Source organism: Melitaea cinxia, chromosome 11 (genome assembly GCF_905220565.1).
Source record: "Melitaea cinxia chromosome 11, ilMelCinx1.1, whole genome shotgun sequence".
Classification (NCBI taxonomy): domain Eukaryota; kingdom Metazoa; phylum Arthropoda; class Insecta; order Lepidoptera; family Nymphalidae; genus Melitaea; species Melitaea cinxia.
Genome location: NC_059404.1, coordinates 7951110 through 7971364, shown reverse-complemented (window position 1 = coordinate 7971364; position 20255 = coordinate 7951110). Strand labels below are relative to the sequence as shown.

Sequence of the window (20255 nt, the reverse complement as noted above, 5' to 3'; positions counted from 1 at the left end):
CTGGAGTCGCTCAAGCTTATTCAGTTGCTCCTCTGTAAGATCTAAGAAACATGCATCTGCATAGTCAAGAATCGAGAAGAAATAATTAGGTTAAGCTAACAAAAATATAATTTAAAAATATAAATTATATAATTGGTAACTGTAAAAAATAGGAAACAACGTAAAGCCATCTTTTATTTCATTTATGCTATATGGATGTCCTTCGGTATAGAAGTTCTAAAAAATTTCTAGTTAGCTGTCAAAAGTTATGAATTAATTCTATCTAAGCTAGTGATTTGAGTCTTGTTCATGATCATTTCTATGTATGTCAGGCAGCTATAAGCATACAAGAGTAACGATGCATGGTTGAACTGAACTATAATTAGGAAAAAAAATCACACTCTCGAAGATGCCTTTACAGCCGTAATGGCTACTAAGCCGCGATGAAAGTTAGTTTATTATAATTGTAGTTTTAATAGCTATATTAAATACGGCATTATATTCCATAATAATAGGTTAAATTGCCGGTTTAAGACTTCCATTAAATTAATTTAATATATAAAAAAATGCCTATGGTTTGATCTAGTTCGGATATTTATAAGTTTATAAAGATTCAGACATTATGCCTATTAAAACATAATGAAAAGCACTAGTAGCCTTACCTTGAGCGTTGAAAATTAATTAGTAATGTTTATAATGTAATTAAGTTAGGATTTTATATGTGCTTCTGTTTTATAGAAGGTTGTGCTTATATATGTTTTTTTGTAATCGCAGGGGAACCCATTTACGGGTGATATCCAGGATGCCCGGGTAAGCATTCCTGGACCGTATGTCGGCTTCAGCACTTGGGGGTGCAATACCGACCAAAACCCCTGCGGGAGCCTTCAGCCGCTCTAATTGGAGGGTCCCAGATCTGCAGGTAATAGGATCCCTCCAGCGACAGGCTGGCTTCGGCGAAAAGGCCAGACTCTGAACAATCCCGACGACGTCGTAGTCGTCGTCTAGCAGGACCAGGTTCCCATCTCGGTCCGACACGGGCACAGGGGCGTTACTGGAGGCACATTAAGAAGCGCCTCCTACGCAGCCCTGTTCGTTACCTGCGGACGGAGGCCTCGTCGGCGGCCTCCTCTCTCAACCGCTCGTCATTCTCCTTCTGGGACATTACTGTCTCGCAGAAGGAGACCATCGCCTTCCAGGGCTCGTCGTCGCCGAGCATCGCGGTGATGATGCTCGGCAGTGACAAGTCCCCTCCGAAGACTATCGTCAGATCGCGACGCAGCGCCGTCCATCTCGGGCACACCTCGAGGGTGTGTTGGGCCGAGTCCACCGCCGCGCCACAATCGTGATATCCAGTCGTCAGGTCAGGTCTTTGACCGTCCGACACAAGTACTCACCAAAGCAGCCGTGCAGCAGGTTGTGCTTTATCTTGATTAAGGCTATATAAACACGCGGGTGAAACTGCGGGATACATGGCTCGTTCATACACTTACATAAGAATATTAGAGACCATTAAAGTTTAAGAAGTTACTACTTATAAAAGATATAAATTAGCTTAAGCAAACAACGTAAAATATGAGAATGATTCATTTATGTAATATATGAATGCGGAAAGAAAACTACTGGTTTTATTACATTTTAATTTAAATACAATAACGGGACTGTTTCAAATGGTTTATTTAATGGTTGTTAATATACATATTAACAATATAATAGTGGACACAAGCTGTTTAACGAGTTCTTTACTGTTATAATAATATAAATAAATATTAAAATTATTTCTTTTAAAGTATACATAATAAGTATATAGATAAAGCTTTCTATGAGAAGATAAATGTCTGTTTTATATTTTTAAGCACAAATTCTCAAATCACTTAAAATTTTAATAGGAACAAAAACAGCTAACACGTAAAATTAATTTTTAAAAGTTTATTGATAGCTTTTTTACCATCAATATCAACGATGAAAGTTTACAGTCTTATAAAAAAACTTGTACAAAATAAGTAAATCTTTTTTGTCTTAAGTATTAATTTTATAACACGTTCTTACAACGAAATTCACATACGTATATAGTTATCGTCTACTATCTGATACATGTAAAACAATAAAGGCTTATACACACGAATGGCGGACGCCGCCACTGAATAGCGCTTTCAATAGCCGATAATTACGATGCAATTAGGTGTAATGAACGCGCGTAAGCACTCTGCCTATCATGGTCGAGAACACATTATTTCTAACATAATTGCTTTCGACCACAACAACATGTCATGCGTCGAACTTTTACATGTAGGATGAAATAAAATCAATTACTCTATTGTAGTTAGTAAGGTTAAAAATAGCTACTTATCCATGTCAGGTTGAAAGCTTGTTTAAGTATGCGCTGTCGAAATATGCAATTTAAATAACTTAGTTATTATTGTTTATACAGTTTAATAATACAAAAGCTCTTGTAATGATTATATGCGAAATAAAAAAATAATATTTACACACGTAAGTCAGATAATTATGTAATTTTACACATGAACATAATTACATTACTTTTAACCTTTTTAAAATCCTTTCATTAACAGTAAGATTGGTATACCTACGTAATTTTATTCTTTAAAGCTCATGCGTGTATGAAAAATATCAATAAAAACACAACGAAAAGTTCTTAACGATTTTAATAACATATATTAAGGATATTTGGACGTTGTATATTAATTAATGGCAAACAAACAAGTAATTGCGACATGGCGGGGTCAAGAGAGATTGATGAGTTCAACAATTCATGCAACACACAGATTAGAGAAGTTGGAAGTGTTAAAAAATTGCTTGCCATAACGACTATAATCACACCATTAATTTCTAAACTCGATTTCTCTAAACATTTGAAATTAGCCATATTTAAATCATAAAAAATAAATTACGGATAATATTGATCAACGTACGCTCAAACTCATCTTGTTTTTCTCTTGTTTATTCTAGGCGAGAATAATATTTCCTGGTTCACGTACGCATAAAAAATCTATGATTATGCGTTGATTTAAATGGAGCTCAAAGCGTGTGAATAAAGACTTCATAAAGGAAATAGTGACTGCAGATGGTAATAAAAGAAAAGTATATGTTTTACATGTAATACAGAAACAGATGGTAAATATGAGTTCATTCATGTACCTGAATTAGAAAAAACAAATCTTAAGTTACACAAGAGTGTAAATATTTCTTAATAAATAAAAGGAAATTAATGGTACTATTATTATGCAGTCGATTTGAAATATTACTTGTGTTTTAGTAGACGGGTTTAATGAGGAAGGTTTAAGGAAATAAATCATCAAGCTACGAATCATGACCGAAGTGAGTAAACATAAATGTCAATCCGAGTAATAAGATTCTAAACTGTGCGGAAGATGTGAAGGATCTCTATCTAACATAAAATAATATTACATAATTCATATGATAGAGCAGAAGAGTTTGTGTTTTGGTGCACTTGTTACTTACCAGTCAACTCTGAAAAAGATTTGCCTAAAGCATAATGTTTTTGAATAATTCTATAGTTCACTGTGGAAAGTTTGTTGACAAAAAAAAGACACAATGATAAGTAAACGACTATCTATTAGACGAGTACGCCTGCGCAACAAGCGCGTCTGTAGCAGTAATCTATATACCCCGCGACTTCGTCCACGTGGAAGTTAAAAATAAGTTATTGTTTAGTTCGCAGAGTTATAAAATAAAGAAATTTCTAAAATAAAAGTAGCCTAAGTTACTCCTTACTACATCAGCTATCTGCCAAAGAAAGTCTCACTTAAATCGGTCCAGCTGTTTCAGACATTAGCCAGAACAAACAGACAGACAGACAAAAATTGAAAAAAAATGGTAATGGTAATGGTAAAAATTTTGGTATATGTATCGTATATACATCCATATGCATTTAGCAAAAAACAGTTATTTTAATATTACAAACAGTTTTTTTTATTTGTATAGACGAAAGTGTGAATAAGGTCCAGTATCAGAATAAAGATATTAAAAAAAATTGAGTTAGATATAACTTTTTTGATTTATTTTAAGAGCTTTTCAAAATATCGATTTCAGCTTTAGTAATGAGATATTATCATAAAGTCAAAAATAACAAATGTCTGTATCTACGCTGCGCTTTACTCAGAAATACATATAATACTAGGTACTTGGAAGGTACTTTTTATTCCAAAATCTATTTCGCTTCCCTTGGGAGGGTGAAAGTCAAAACGCATAATTGCAAATGAAATCAAGGATACAGGTTGTATAAAACAAACTACAATTTCTTACAAATCCTACAAATTTTTTCGATAAAAAAAAAAATGAGTATCTATCAACTAAAAGAAGATTTAAAAAAAAAATATCTATATTTCTCAAAAGTCATATATTTTCCTAATTCTAGTTGCTTTGCTGCAAGCAATAACTATTAGAAGTACTACTTCTCGGGTAGTCAGTAAGTGGCTATAAAGGCATTCAGAAATTTTATACGTAAAGCTTCAATTACACTTGCTTCGTCGCCGCTTCCGACTTTTTATTGCTCATTTTTACTGTAAAAGTAGAGTAGAGTCTTTCAAAATTAGCTATTTTTACAATAAATGCCGTGGGTTAAACTTATACCACTTAAGTATACAAGAATATACATGGGAAAGTTATGTACATACCTATGTAGAATATCCACAAAGAGTTTTATTAAACACAAGTTTTAAATCAGATCTCTATTTTGAGTTGCAAATACATTAAATGATAGTTTTTATAAAAAATGGGTTGAAAAAAAGCTACATAGATTGACATTTTCTACAACTACAATTTTTGTGTAAATTTTTTTTTGCTAATTTAATATATCACTGTCAACTATTTTCCGGTTCTTTCTTTTTTGTGCGTTTGTATTAGTTATATACGGTTTTATAACATTTTGTTATTAAAGGTTCACTGCAATATGTATCAATAAATTACAAATATTTCTAAATTAATTAAAATCATAAGTAGCATTTTCTCGATATGAAAAAATTACTAGTAAAATAAACCATATATCATGCGTATTGATGACGGGTTCTAGCTATTTTTTAAATTTTATATTAATAGCAATACAAACATCATCATTAAAATAAATTTATATTAATTGATTAACGTTCTTGATGACATGCTTGTAGATTTTTGCATTTATATTAATCTATAAATGTATTCATACAAATTAAGAGGAATAACGATGCGATTATACGTTATATAGTTTTATGCAAATACAAACACTTGAACTCTATCTCTAAGGTCTCGATAACGAAAACAATAGTTTATTTTGTAATCAGAAGGTAATATATACAGTAGTGTCCTAATAGATTATTTTGTATTGAAATATGATACAAATTCATATCGACCCGTTATTAATATTGACCACGAAAACTGTCATCTTTGTCCAATAAGTCATAAATATTTTGGTTATGACAGATGAACTAGACTATTTTGTTGTTTTTAGGTTATAAGTGGAAAATGTTAAATGGGAAGGAATTTTACATATTATAACTAACATATTGATAACTTCTAAAGTATTAAAACGTTCACGAAGAAGTGTCCTTTTTGATTTGCGTATTTTTACAGAAAGTTGACACCTTTAAAATTTTTAATAGTTATATTTCATAGGAAATTCGGAACTCGTATAAATATAATAAGAATTCATTATCTGTAAACGCTGTTAATTACGCATAAATAAATAAAAGCTATTAGGCAATTCCTTTTCCCACTATTCATTTAATTCTGCTGATAAACTGTCATGCAGTTTGGCGGGTTTAGAAACCTGTGCCTGCGACTTCGTCTGCGTGGAATAGTGACTTTGTACAGCATTTCTTTTGGATATATCCTTTTGATTTATTTTGGATTATAAACACCGTTCTTTAAATTGGCATAACTTTTTTATTTATGAAACACTAAATGTTAAGCTAAAGCTTGCCACAATATATAGTAAAAACCACATTTAAATCGGGTAAGCCGTTTCTGAGATTAGCGTGCACAAACGCACAGACAAACAGAGAAAAATTCTGACAATTATTGTTTTGGGCGCTATTTGTATTGATAAAGGACCCAATAGTATTTTTCATATATCTTTAATATAAAAACAGCGACACATTAGACATTTTTACTATACGGGTATGTATTGATTTAAAATAAAATGTAGTAGGAATTTATCTGTCAAACTAGAATGCACTTTTAACGGACTTCAAAAATGGGGGGTATTTCAATTCGACTGTATTTTTTGTGTGTTACCATAACTTTTTATTAGGTATACTGATTTTGATGATTCTTTTTGAAATAAGACGAACGAAAGTTGAGACGGAGATATGAGTTAGTGAAGATAGAAAGAGAGAGAGAGTTACGTTTCGTAAGTTTTACTTCAGTGTTGTGGTCTAGACCACACTAGTTTTTTTAATTCAAAGCTGATGTTTGTCATGGAGTGGCATTTAAATTTGATCTAAGTCTGAAGAATACTTTCTGATTAATCTTATAATGTGTATTTACTGACAGATTGATTCTTTGACTAGCCTATGGCACAGTTTCCAATAACCCTGCTTTTTGCTACGGATGTTGTGGGTTCGATTCTCGCTTGGAGTATGGCTGTGACATATGTGTTTATTTATTTATTATATATAAGTATAATTTATATGCATAAATTGAAGAAAAAAAAAATGTAGCTATATCAGTCGGCGTTACCTATAACACAGGCATAAAGTTGCCTACCGCAGGAACGAACGACCGTGTGAGTATGTTATATTTTTTTATTATTATTTTAATTCTTTCGTCTATGTACGTTTTCTTACCGTTTGCAAGTAAACGCTATTACGATTATGTGTATAAAACATTTATATGTATATATTGATAGCCCAACACACTTTTCAAATTGCAATACACAAATGAAATTAATTAGAGATTGGTGTTGGGTGTTAGTTTTTTTTACAACGTACCGTAAGACTGATGAATTTAAATATAATACAACTCAACGTACCATGATAAATTTCATATTAATATTCATTATTAACACCTTTGAAAACATCGTATTAGGTATATGTAATTCATTTTATAGTTTTTTGTCAATTTATTTGCTTTTTAATGATACTTTCTTAAATCGGATTTCTATTTATCTGAGAACACTTTTTATATAATGATAATGAAGTGTTACAGTTTGTCTTTTTCAATTAAATTTGCTATGTCATGTTATAAAATATTTGTATCGTTTGAGACTGTTGATGTACTAACACACTTAGTTCTATTAATTACATTTACGAGTAATTAGCTAAATTTCTTGACTTATACTTTTGAAGAGTATTTAAACAAATTTGAAAGCCAAATTAAAGCTTTTTATTTTAAAATTAATGTAAATTAAAAAAAAAATATTTTATTTAAAAAATATTTCTACTAACAAATTTTTAATAATATTTTCATTTCCTTATCAAACAAAAGTATCATAGCTAGACTACTTTTATTATTTTGCTTTTAAGCCTAAATGATTCAACTAATCATAAATGAATGTAGGACATTGACTCGCTTTATTGAAAAGTAATAAGAATTTCATGCCCGCGTAGACGCCGACAAAACCTAATATTGTATATTCTTAATAACAAAAACTCATTAACACACGTTCTCGTAACAGTTTTAAAACAACAATAAAATAAGTCAATAAAGTCAGAACAGTAGTTCTGCTACTAAACGCTTTCAAATGTATTATTAGCGAAGAATAAATAAGCGGAAAGTATGATGGGAAATAAGTAAGTAATTATACTGAAGTTAGTTATCTTGTTGAGTTATCTTTATATTTTTGTGATGTAATCAATCGACAGAAAAGATATCGCCTGAAACAACATCTGAGAAGAACAGATAACACCAGAAAATAGCTGATTTTAATTAGTGAATATTTTATAAGATCGAAGATAAACCGTAAACAGAATTGAAGCAAAGTAAATATCAGAATCGCACGCTAAGCAGAGCTCAATAACTTTTTAATTAATTTGAAACTGATTGTCAGTAAACTAACAAAATATCATATTTAATAAGTAAACATATCTTAGCAACCTGTAGAAAGTTGAGGTCACCCTGCTTAATCTTAGAAGTAAAATATGCTTTTAGGCAAATACGCCGATGCTTGACACACTTAGCAAATTGCAATTTCATTATTATTCACAATTCTACCTAAGAATACTATTCATATGTAAATTAGCATCAGAAAAACGAGATGCATCACAAAGTAATTTCGTTTCTTTTCATTAAATAATAATGCATATTCGACCATTTTCGTACACTTTAGTATCAGTTTCTAACGTATATGAAAAGCGACGATCGAAAGATAAGTATAAAGATTTTGATTGATTGATTTATAGAGCCTGTAACGTCCCACTGCTGGGCATAGACATCTTAAATTATAAAAAGAAATGCTTTTAGTACTTTTCTGGAACGGCTCGGTAAAACGGAATAAAACGATGTCATTACAAAAGATAATGCTAAGTCACATAGACAAATGCAGCAAGACATACAAGGGCGAATAATTTTCGACGGCACCGGCGTCTACGACGTGGTCGTGCGGTTCGGTCCGAACGCCGCGACGTCCGGCCGCAATCTCTCCCTTTCTCTCGGGTTATCGCGCTCTCTCTCCGTCCTTCGGCTGCTCGTTCCTCTTCTTCTTGCAAGGTTAAGGTTACGTCAGACGTGTTATGTTATAACCGTTGGGGCGCAGTGCGGCAAGTTCAGTGTCTCGACGAGAGTGGCCGCGACACTAGGTTCGCGACCATCTCAGCGCGCGCGCATCACGAGGACTGTGCCGCACTGCCTGTGATATACGACCAGTGAAAAGTTCATGAACTGGGTGTTAAAATTGTTTGAACTATCACGTGAAGCTGACTTCTGAAAATTTTAAATTATTTAGTCTACCTTTTAGAAAAGGTGAGTTATATTATTTTAATAAAAACAGTACAAAAAACTGAAATATATCTGGTCAATTACGGGGTTTTTCGCGGCAATTTTTTCCCGCTATAAGCAGTCTTCAGCGAGTGCTATCCCGATTGTCCTGTTCAATAACTGGTCTATAAATATTTTATAGTGGTTGCGGTGGCTAGGTAAGGACTCCAGACTCCCTACTACGGTACTAGATAATTAAGAGCTTATTCTGCAATATATACATATTTATAAGATGAAATATGACATGAATTTCCGTTCACAAGATTTAGATTAACTTACGTTGCTTATATTACAGTCTGTAAACTAGATATTGACTAACTATTGAGGATCTAAACACAATACGTAAACAATAACAATATTCGCAATAATGTTCTCTTGTCAATTGTTTTAAGGTAACATATATTTTTCATGTACATATGAAATAATTGGCAAGTATATTTATTATTCTGAAAAGTCATGATTTATTAATAGTATTTTTTGTAAAGCTATTTTTATAGATTAAACTAATTTAATGTAAAATGAACTAATCTATTAACGTATAATGTTACAGTGTAAGTAAGTAAAAATCAAATCGTCACAATAAAAATTCAAAAGGCGCCAAGGGATATATATAGGTCATACAATACACTTGAAATAATTGAATGAACAGATGGGGACGCTGTTATGATATAAAGATATCGGAAAACATAACAAGAGTATGTTGTACCGTTATGGTGGGTATTGCGATGTTTTTACGTCCCCGGCTTGTCTTCAATCGTGTGTGAGATTGACAGGCTCCAGTGCACAAGCACATCGCTATTTTAGACTCGCATCGTTTGATTCCGTTCCAGGAAGATGTTTTTGTACGTTCTTTAAGTTTCTTCACCTTAAGGGCATGGTTTATTACGAAACTTAGATCATTTATTTGTAAGGCCCACAATTAAAAAGAGAATAAAATTAGTGCGTTTAATCCCTCGAGCATGAACATAATTCATGTTGAAATTATAAAAGCGCTGCGGTAATGTCGTACCGTACAGTAAATTATGAGGTTTTTGCAAATATAAATAAAACTTAATTTAAATAAATAACAGGGGTTAGAAATGTATCACGCAAGTTTTTAATTATAAATTAGGCATGCATTATAATAATACAAAATGTAATTATTTAAAGAAACAAATATTAAATACTGAGAAGATATAATTAATTAAACATTTTTTACGATTAAAAAATAGCACAAATATTATAAGTATTAATATTGTTACTTTTTTAATATATAATTATCATTTTATAACACAGAAATTACACACTTTGAGTAATACATGTCAAAGAGCATTTATTTCAAGCAAAAAGACATCAACGCGTTACAAGGCATATATGAACATAAAAATTAAAGTAAAATTTCGCCGCGCGTTCATCTGTAAGACAAACTTTTAAAAAGTATACAAATTCAAATTCAGTATTGAATATTTAAAAACTCTTATCCTTTTCAGGACGAGTTCAGTTTCAATCCACCTTAATTTTTTTTTCTTTTAAAATTAAGGCGAACTAAAGGTTCATGATATACGCACAAGTCGGACTCCCATAACACATTGTTAAAATGAAAATAAAAAAAACTTTAATTGATTTTAGTTTTGTTATTTATTATTATAAAGCTACAAGTGTGGTTGATATTATATTTTATGGGATCAAAGATATTGCCACGATTGACAGCGGAAATTTAAAATTGTATTAAAAAACTCAGTTTTACAAATATATAATAAAAAGATCGTTCCTAGCTATTTTAACTGTTGCAAGGTTGAATTTCTTACAAGAAAATATTATGATATAAATAAAAGGTAGACAAAATAATATGACTATTAATATAGTTTTACTTTTAAATTCTAAAATAAAAACGAAGGAATTCCTAAATTATAAGGAAAAAAAGCAGGAAACATTTAAAGTTTACGCAAAAATTTTACAGAGATTAATTTTTTTATTTACTTTTATTTTCGAATAAATATTGGAGTGAAAAAAAATCAACGAAAACCACGTTCTCACTAATTTGTACATTTTTATGACTATGTAAATTATTTTATGAAACGATAATAATAATTCTTTTTATAAAATAGGCTATATGTAAATTTGCAAAAAATATTTCCCGTAATATTTTAACCGTTATTCGACTACGCAGAACTATAGATTAGTTGCCCAAATTCGTCGATTTATTCATAAGGAATGTACTTAGTTCCAAAAAGTATTTTATTAAGTCCAAATTAAATAAAAAATCGTTTTAGAAGATCGGAGGAACTGGGAAGTCTAGCAACTGAATTCTTTCTTCTATTCAACATATTATATTTATTTTATAGTAACGTCTATGAGGATTAGTATTTTTTATTAAATGGGATGTATTTTAAGGTAATATGATTAGGACCTATTTGTTCGATGATCAACTGAAAAAATAAACTAAAAGTATATTTAGTACATATTCCTAAAAGTTTATAGTTAAAATTAGAATGAATAGAGACATATAGTGCATCGGCAACAAACAGAGTAGCTGCAGCGCATATCACAGCAGTTACAAGCGTCAGTTCGGTGCTTTATCTCAATGCGATTTTGCATTTCTATAATTATTAGTATGTCTTTTAATTACGGTACCACTACTAACCTTGATTTACAAATTGATTAGTTTTGATACTAAGTATTCATCACTTATAAACTATATATATTTCTAATAATTTACTTTTTTATTTGACGATGCGTTGGCGCAGTGGTCACAGCACTGGCTGTTGCGCTGGCGGTCGCGGGTTCGATCTTCAACCACGACAGTCTTTTATATTAACCATATAGATGTTTGTCTTGGTCTGGGCGTTTGTGGTTGTGTATTATGTGTTTTTCCGAACCCACGACACAGAAGAAAATCCTTCTAGGGGTCGTTGAGGGCGAAGCGTTTGTTTATACTAGTAGTCGCCCAGAAATTCGATTTATTTAAATTATAAGTTTTAACATTATCAAGCTTCTGTTGTCAAATGTTATACTTCGATAATAATAAACAAAATAGTAGGTATATTTGCTTGTATGTGTCAAATACATGGGGTAGTGTATGTAATTTTTTTTATTGATTTAATGCATTTTTTATGCATAAATTTAAAAAAAAAATATTAGCTTTTTACAGTCCTTCTCTATATACCTAAACTATAAGTGTGCGAAATTTCATTCTCCTCCGTCCACGCAATTTTATTTATTTATTTATACTTTATTGTACACCACAACTACATTTTAAACAATAAACACATTAAAAAAAAAAAAACATTTACTGACTGTGAAGTACAATGGGTAGACTTATGGCTGTTTAGCCATTTCTTCCAGAGAACCCAAATTTTCGTGAAAAGTGGTACAATTTTTTTTTCATGTATTAATATATAGATTTATTTATTATTTTAGCTAATATACCATATATAAAGTAGTGTAACCAGTTACTTTAATGTATAATCAAATAAACAGCGCGTTATGTGATAGTCATTAAAGAAACGTTGCCCCTTTATCGCATAGTTGTAATTTGAATACCTCGAGGTGCATAATTTCTGATCATTTAGTTCCGGTGAAAAGTCATTAATTTAATCGAGAACTATTAACGCATTTTGCTTCATTAAAATTAATAAAACAGTCTATTCTTCTAATGGCTTTTGAATAAAATGAGTATGATTAATTATAATTAAAGAGGAAAAGCCTTAGATGTGAACATGTTGTGCTTGAGGTTGTAATTATGATCATGTGTTATTTATTATTAAAATACAGAAACTTTTCTGCAATTTGAATAACAGGCTTGTATTTGATTTTATTACCCAGCGTCGTACCCATCGTCCATTATCACTTCACATCATCACTTCAGCCTAATACAGTCGACTACTGGACATAGGCTTCCAACAATTAGCGCCAAAAATGGCGTGAACTCATGTGTTTTGCCCGTAGTCACCACGCTGGGCAGCTAACCAACCCGGTTACCGCAGGGCTGACTTTGTCGCACCGAAGACGCTGCTGCCCGTCTTCGGCCTGTGTATTTCAAAGCCAGCAGTTGGATGGTTATCCCGCCATCGGTCGGCTTTTTCAGTTTCAAGGCGGTAGTGGAACTTTGTTATCCCTTAGTCACCACTTACGACACCCACGGGAAAAGAGGTGGTGGCTATATTCTAACCATCGTAACCACATAGCAAATATATATTGTTCATCAATGTTGAAATCGTGACACTACATTTATTACTGCCCTTTAATTTTGTATATATAAATTTTAATGATATACAATAAATCATTAATTTGACACTATTGATAGGATAGTCGATAGGATTTTTATATGCAATCTTCAATAATGAATGAAGTGCATCAGTTACAGATGTTGGATTTCTAAAAAGTTATCTTGTAGTCTACTTTAAATTTAGGAGCAACTGTATCGAAGGCTTTTACACAATTACATACACAATTGATAGTAGTAAACGATTGGTCATAGTTGGTATAAACGACCTGGAATGCACGATCAGGGCCGAAGGTCAGCATTAGTACAAGCCTCTAGATAGGGCGTCCTGGCCGTAGTAAATTGAGACACAGACATGGAATGTTGTGGAAATAAATCCGTTTATAGCTGTTATTAGTTCTGGCTTACAGGGGTACTTTATGGTTCTATAATGTACACTAAGAACTCACATCTTATAATTTTATTTATTAGTTTCACATAACTTAACCCTTTCGAATATGGGTCAAAATATTGAGTTTAATATTGTTGAGAGAAAGTTAACACACTTGTGAATATAGTGCTGTAAAGGAACTTTTATCTAGGATTTTATCTACATCAGTTTAATCATGACAAAGCGTTGGCGCAACGGTCACAGCATTGGATTGTAGCTGTTGTGCTGGCGGATGCGGGTTCGATCCCCGCACATGACTAACATTTTTATTGTGCATGTATGTGCTGTTCTTGTGGGTCTCCCCACCGTGCCTCGGAGAACACTTTAAGCCGTCGGTCCCGTTTGTTATCATGTACATCTGATAGCGATCGTAACTCATACTAGAGAATATATCCGCCAACCCGTATTGGAGCAGCGTGGTGGATTAAGCTCTGCTCCTTCTCCTACATGGGGAAAGAGACCTATGCCCAGCAGTGGGATATTACAGGCTGATGCGCAATTTTAGCATTGAAAATAAATTCTTTCATTATTTTAACACTAGTGACCAACAATTTAAAACAAAACAATATGAACGTAGTAGTTATTTCCAAGAATCAGTAGTAGGGTTCCGAAGAGTAGATTAGTATAATAAAGTTTATTTTAATATAATATTTATTACTTTATAAAAATGTAACAGATAAACATACATTTCCGCAAAAAAAAAAAAAACGATTATTACGGGTTAAGAAAATACACGATAAGAAGTATCGCACTTTCGAGCACAGTGTATTAATGGGATCCGATTGACCCCATTGTTGTAGCGGATTATAATTAAGAGGGTCACGTGAGAATAGTGATGTGTTCGTGAGCTCGCGCGCGCTAGTGACACGCTACTCTCCGGACTATCGAGTACAAGGAAAAACGATGTCCTGATTTATAGATCGATGTAATAATAAATATTTTTACGATTTTATATTTAACAATCGCATACATTTATACTTTTAGAAAGTTAACTTCTTTCACTTTATGAATAATAATAAGTCTTTTGCGAGTTGTATTTGTGCATTCATAATCGTTAAACTTTTATTAACTATGATTTATCATAAGTAAAATTAAAAATGACACTCACTATTTGCTAATTGTTTATTATGCTTGCTTTTCAAATGAAACAATTAGGTAGAGCGGTATTAACTAAGTTTTGTTAAAAATATATTTTAAGTAGAACAACGGATCTTTAAAATATATAGGCGAAATTTGATATCATTAAAAGCATATTTTGTCGTGGACCAACATAAGAGCTAGATGTCCATATTTATATATCGTTTAAAGGGCAACAAGAGATGGCCGTGCGCAGGGTCAGTACGGATTCCATCAGGCTCGCTTTCCATGAAGGATTTTAATTACGCGGCGGCGAGTTGAACGACCCGTCTCGACGTTATTGGATGCCTCTGAAAAGCTTTTGACAATTACTTTTTTATATCCGATGAAGAATCAATTTATAGATTGATTATATATTCGTATATTGTTAAAAAAAAGAACTAGTGTGTAGTGTGTTTTAAGCACCCTTGTAACAACACGGTGCTTAAAACCTGTTTCGATTTCTGTTTTTAAGTGTTTAGTGGTAAATTTTATTTACTTACATATATTTTAACCTATACTAAAAATATCAAACAGATAAAACTTGTAATATGATTTAAACATTATAATATTTTTACATCAAAGTAAACAACAAAGCGGCAGAGTCAGACAGTGCTCGAGTTTCAAAGTGTATCGTCTTCATACGTCGCACTTGACCCGTCTGGGGAATTCTACTAGTAGCATTTCGTTCGGCAGGTGCACAAGGCACGCACTATAGCAATCTACGTAAAACTGATATTAGTTTCAGTACAATGACAAAAATAATAAAACAATGCGTGATAGTTAGTTTACATGGCGTATAGAATCTTAAATACAGAACAATTTTCTTTATTCGTATCGGTTTTTTTCTTTTCATTAGAGATAGTGTATCCTGTACTATTTAAAAATAAGTTTAAATGTAAAAAGTGAATTTGAAAAATAAAAACAACAATAACAAATGTTGAGTATCAATTTGGGTCGCCCGATCGTTGGCGTCCTAATCGTTGTCAGAGTACGTTGACCCCGCGGCCGTGATTGAAACATTTACGAAAAAACAAATGTTTACTGTGAAAAAATAGCATATACGACTTAAATGAGAATATAACCGTAAAGTGTCCTAGATTTTAGAAGAATTCTAAATACATAAAAACACTTGTCTCCATATAAAGTAAGATGAGAACGTTGTAAAAAACTTATAAACTAATTTGTTTAAGCTGAGGGCGTGTGTTGATGAGTCACGGTTGACACATTATTCCAAACTAGAAAGCTAACAGAGTATTATCTTACAAAACTGGAAATATAATAAAAAACGTTTTATTGTTGAGAATTAGGTGAAATAAAAATGAGATGCTAATTAGGTATAGCCTTATGATTCAGACCTTGAGCCTTATAATCATCTTTACGACCGTATAATTTGTTTTAAAAATAAACATTGGAAGAATTATTAAGAAGTGGCTAAAAAACCGAAAAAAAAAAATAATTTCCTTGTATGTATATTTAAATATATAAAATTTGAAACATTCTTTTCACAAAAATCTTTATCATATTAATCTTATACAAAAAACTAGGACGAAGAAAGTAAAAACAATCGAAATGATTGTCGTATAACAAAGGGCATTAATAAATTGAATGGTCACCAATATCCGCGACAAATTAAAATACCCGCGAGCTCGCACCAAATAGTGCAAAATCACGTAGGTACAATTGCTCGGTGTCATTTACAAAAGGCGTGAGATAAAACCCATGAAATTAGTGGCGTATTGTTATCTTTGCCCTAGATAATACCGAGTGAACTCAATTATATTTGCAAAGGCCTGCATTATGTCGTAAATCGGAAAACCGTGTGAGCTTAAATAGGGAACGAGGGTTTAGAGCGATTTATGGTGTATGATAGGTTGTCAGTGAAGCGGACGCAGTACGCTCAAATTGATTACGAGCAATACACGAGAATCATCTAATAAAATCGGTAATGGAACGGTATCGGCGGAGTGCGTCGCATAACGGCGCGATTGTGCCTCCGCTCCCACGGCTGACGCATTATGCAACCTGTGTGTACCGCGCACCTTGCAGGCGTCAACGAGCACAATGTGGTCTATTGATGGCGTTGATCGCGGTCGCGATCGCATTCCCGGTGAAAAACTACCTGCACCGTAAGTGAAAACAGATGATCTCTGACGATCTACTGATACACCACATTGTCACGACTTCTCAATCTTAATTAACTAGCAAAGTTTACACGTGAAGCGACCAATTAAATTCTCATCCTTACTCATACTCAACGAATACCCGTTTAAAATATTTGATACGTAAGATAAAAATAAAACAATATTTTTTTCTTAAAATCCCCAATTGTAATTATCATTGAAATTACTTAATACTTTTAAAGGCGGCAACAATTATAATAGTTAAAGAATAAAGATAAACAATAAAGAGGTATTGGAGTTAATTAGAAGATGCAGTTCATTGAATAGGCAATTGATTATCCAGTTACAGCGATGATAACTATTCTTGACTCCGATGTAATTAAAGTTTCCGATGCCTTTCTTCGTTAAAATAGCTAACACAAAATGAGGATTATTTACTTTTGCAATTTAAATATTTAATTTACTCATGGGTTACTATTATTGATGTTACATAAATCGGAAGATAAAACTAGTGTTATTAATTTTATACACGTGAAAATTAAATATTATGCTCCTTTAAAAAGGTAGTTCTGGAGGTGTAATAGATTACTTCACCGTGGAAAAAATCCTAGCCCTTTTTTAAATTTTACCTTGTCTTACGAGCTATTGTAGCAACGTACTTTTGCAAACTATTCCAATGTTATTTTTCTTAGCCCTAAAAAACGTCGATAAAGTAAAATATTAATACTAACTGCCGCTAAAACTAAAGAACTAAAAAACTGCATATGGAAACGAATTATTTATGTTTTCGTAGATTGTTTTTTTATTTTAAATTATAAACGAAGAAAGGAATCATGCAGAACGATTCTATCAAAGTAGCTCGTCTACTGAAACAAATCCAAATTTAAGAATGAACTAGATTTTTTTTAACGAGGAACGTGATCTATTACACCTATAGAATCCCACAATTTTGAGGGGCGTAGTTAGGAGTGGGACATCTCTTATATTTCATGAAGCTGCTTAAAAATTCACGAAGAATCAAAAAAGTATGAGAAGTTTATAAAACGTTTTTATTTCGGAAATTTTCGTAGGCGTAGGGTTATTGCACGTTCAGTAGCGGAATTCGGTTGTGGCAGCGCGTGACCGCAGCCTTAAACGCACGATCCGTGAATTAGTCGAAAGCTTCTTATGTAGCCGTAAGATGACTTGTGGTGAAACAAACAGCTTTACACTTCACACTTCAATTACTTACCAGCATGTGACCTAAATCAGTAAGACTATTTCGTGTGGTATGAAGGTGGAATGTCATTTGATGAGTGCACCGCTATTTCGTATTACTTTGTGTGTACATAATCTATATGACCGGTACGTTTTTTACTCTATAAATAATAAGAGTATCGTTGTCGATGTAACAATGTGCACAGCGCTATCAACTGCTAAACAGCTGTAGTGGCTATTTGCAAAGACGTCGCTAATATCTCTCCAGTCTTTAGATTATCTGTACATTAACTTAAACATAGCGCCGGACAATTTATCAGCCCTTTTAAGTCTTAACAAATGTTGTTATAGGCGTTTAAAGTCTATGCGTATCTTTTTTATGTAAAACTCATATCAAACGAAAATTATTAGTTTAATGTATATTTTAACGAGTTAAATTTGGCTTTGAAAATAAAGGAGCATCTTGTAAATTATACATTCATGTAAAATACTTAGTAAATAATTTAACTTCAATCACACATTATATCGTTGCTGATGTAAAATAAAACAAGCAGATAATCACTAGAGTTACATGAACTTATTGAAGCAGTTACTATTTCTCTGCCTTCCAGCTAAGAACATAGGAAGTCTTAAACATTTTCAACAAATATTGAATACTTACACCAGTTGCTAGCCACCCTTCAGGCTATTACTGTGCTAACGAGAAAGTGCAAGATCAAATAATTTATGAAAAATAACAAGAGATTCTAATATAAGACGATTTTTAGTTAATATTTTAGCCAATGACTTAAAGTTTTTAAATAATCGATCACCAATAATCTCAACTTAAGCATAATCTTAACATTTTTGCCTAATAATTAAAAGCAATATATGAACATCAGACTTGGTTAAAGTTGATTAAAAAATTGGTTAAACATAACAGTTTACGTTTAAGTAAAAATATTTATCGTCCGTATAAACGTAGGCGCGTACCATTAATCATGGTCAATAAATATATTTGAGTATGACAAACTTTTCAGAAAACAATCTAGAATCAATGAAGCGATCTTATTTAGTTTCCAGTGGGCACAGAAAACATTTTCTAATGGTATATCTTACCACTAATGAGGGTTGTTTTCCCGAGTAATGTCGCTAGCGACGTGTGCAACCTTCAAAGGTCACCGGGGACAAAAGCGAGTACCTAGTCCTAAGACGATAACAATCAAATTCGTATATTTGCAATCGGGCGTGACTATTAAGTAACGTTTACCGTTGTTACTGTCAACGATCATTAAAAACAAAAGCTCTATACTATATAATAGATTTTATGATGTAGTTTGATAAAAAAAATTAAATAGTTCGCCACAGAATTCGATTCAAACGAATGAAAAGTTACTAAATAGATAAGTCATAAACGAAATTAACTTTATTATATGTAATAAATGAAATTAATTTATTGTCAAATTATATCTGATATAGTATTGATATAGACTAGATGGCGAAGACAGCATTGGGAGGTGTCAATGGGTCGCAGGCTGGGCCTATCTATCTAATCGGGCGTCACCTCGTCGTCGGTGGGCGGCGATCGGGATAACACCAGCGCCGCGCCCACACGCCAATTATGTGGGAAGAAGTTACGATTTTACGCGCGATACTGCCACTAACCAAACGGATTTACTCAGTGTTTTATCACATGGGTAAATCGAAAAACTATTAGCGCGGCATTAAAATCAATGCCTCTAAATAAAGCCGGCGCCGTAAATAGCCGCAGCTTAACGAATAATAATTCTATTAGTAGGTAGCGTTCGCGTGTTTACTGTTTAAGCGTAAGCATTGTAGGCTTTAATTAGCAAAACGATTACTTGTAAACCAGTAGTAAGCAATACATCTAAAAATAATTGGTTATTGAGAAATATGTCTATGTATAAGGTCCGAAAATATTGTTCCTTAAAAGTATACCTGTGTATAAGAATAAGTGAATGTAAAAGCGGAACAGCGGGCGACTACAGCCTGTAGCTCAGTCACTTCATCAATAGAATGGAGTCAGCGGCCGCGAAAGCAATTACTAAACATGGTTCAAGTACAAACAGGAACAAGTCTGTATAAGGGACAGGCGTCCATTTCTTGTAATTCCAGGAAGGATATTGTAATTACATAATACTTAGAGGTTATTCTAAAGACTGAATGATCTCATCAATAGTTTTAATGGTATAATAAAAGAAAGAGTAAATTCTGTAGGAGAATCCAATCCTAACCTTTGTGAGTAAATTTTTTATGTTGTATGTAATTATGCGTTTAA

General features: G+C 32.5%; 1 long non-coding RNA gene across 1 annotated transcript; it reads left to right on the top strand.

Annotated features, from left to right (window-relative positions):
* The first annotated feature begins 1352 nt into the window (after positions 1-1352).
* Positions 1353-3099, top strand: LOC123658092. The gene is made up of 2 exons (XR_006743829.1): positions 1353-1392; positions 2947-3099. It is a non-coding gene; the product is annotated as an uncharacterized LOC123658092 (long non-coding RNA).
* Positions 3100-20255: the final 17156 nt, after the last annotated feature.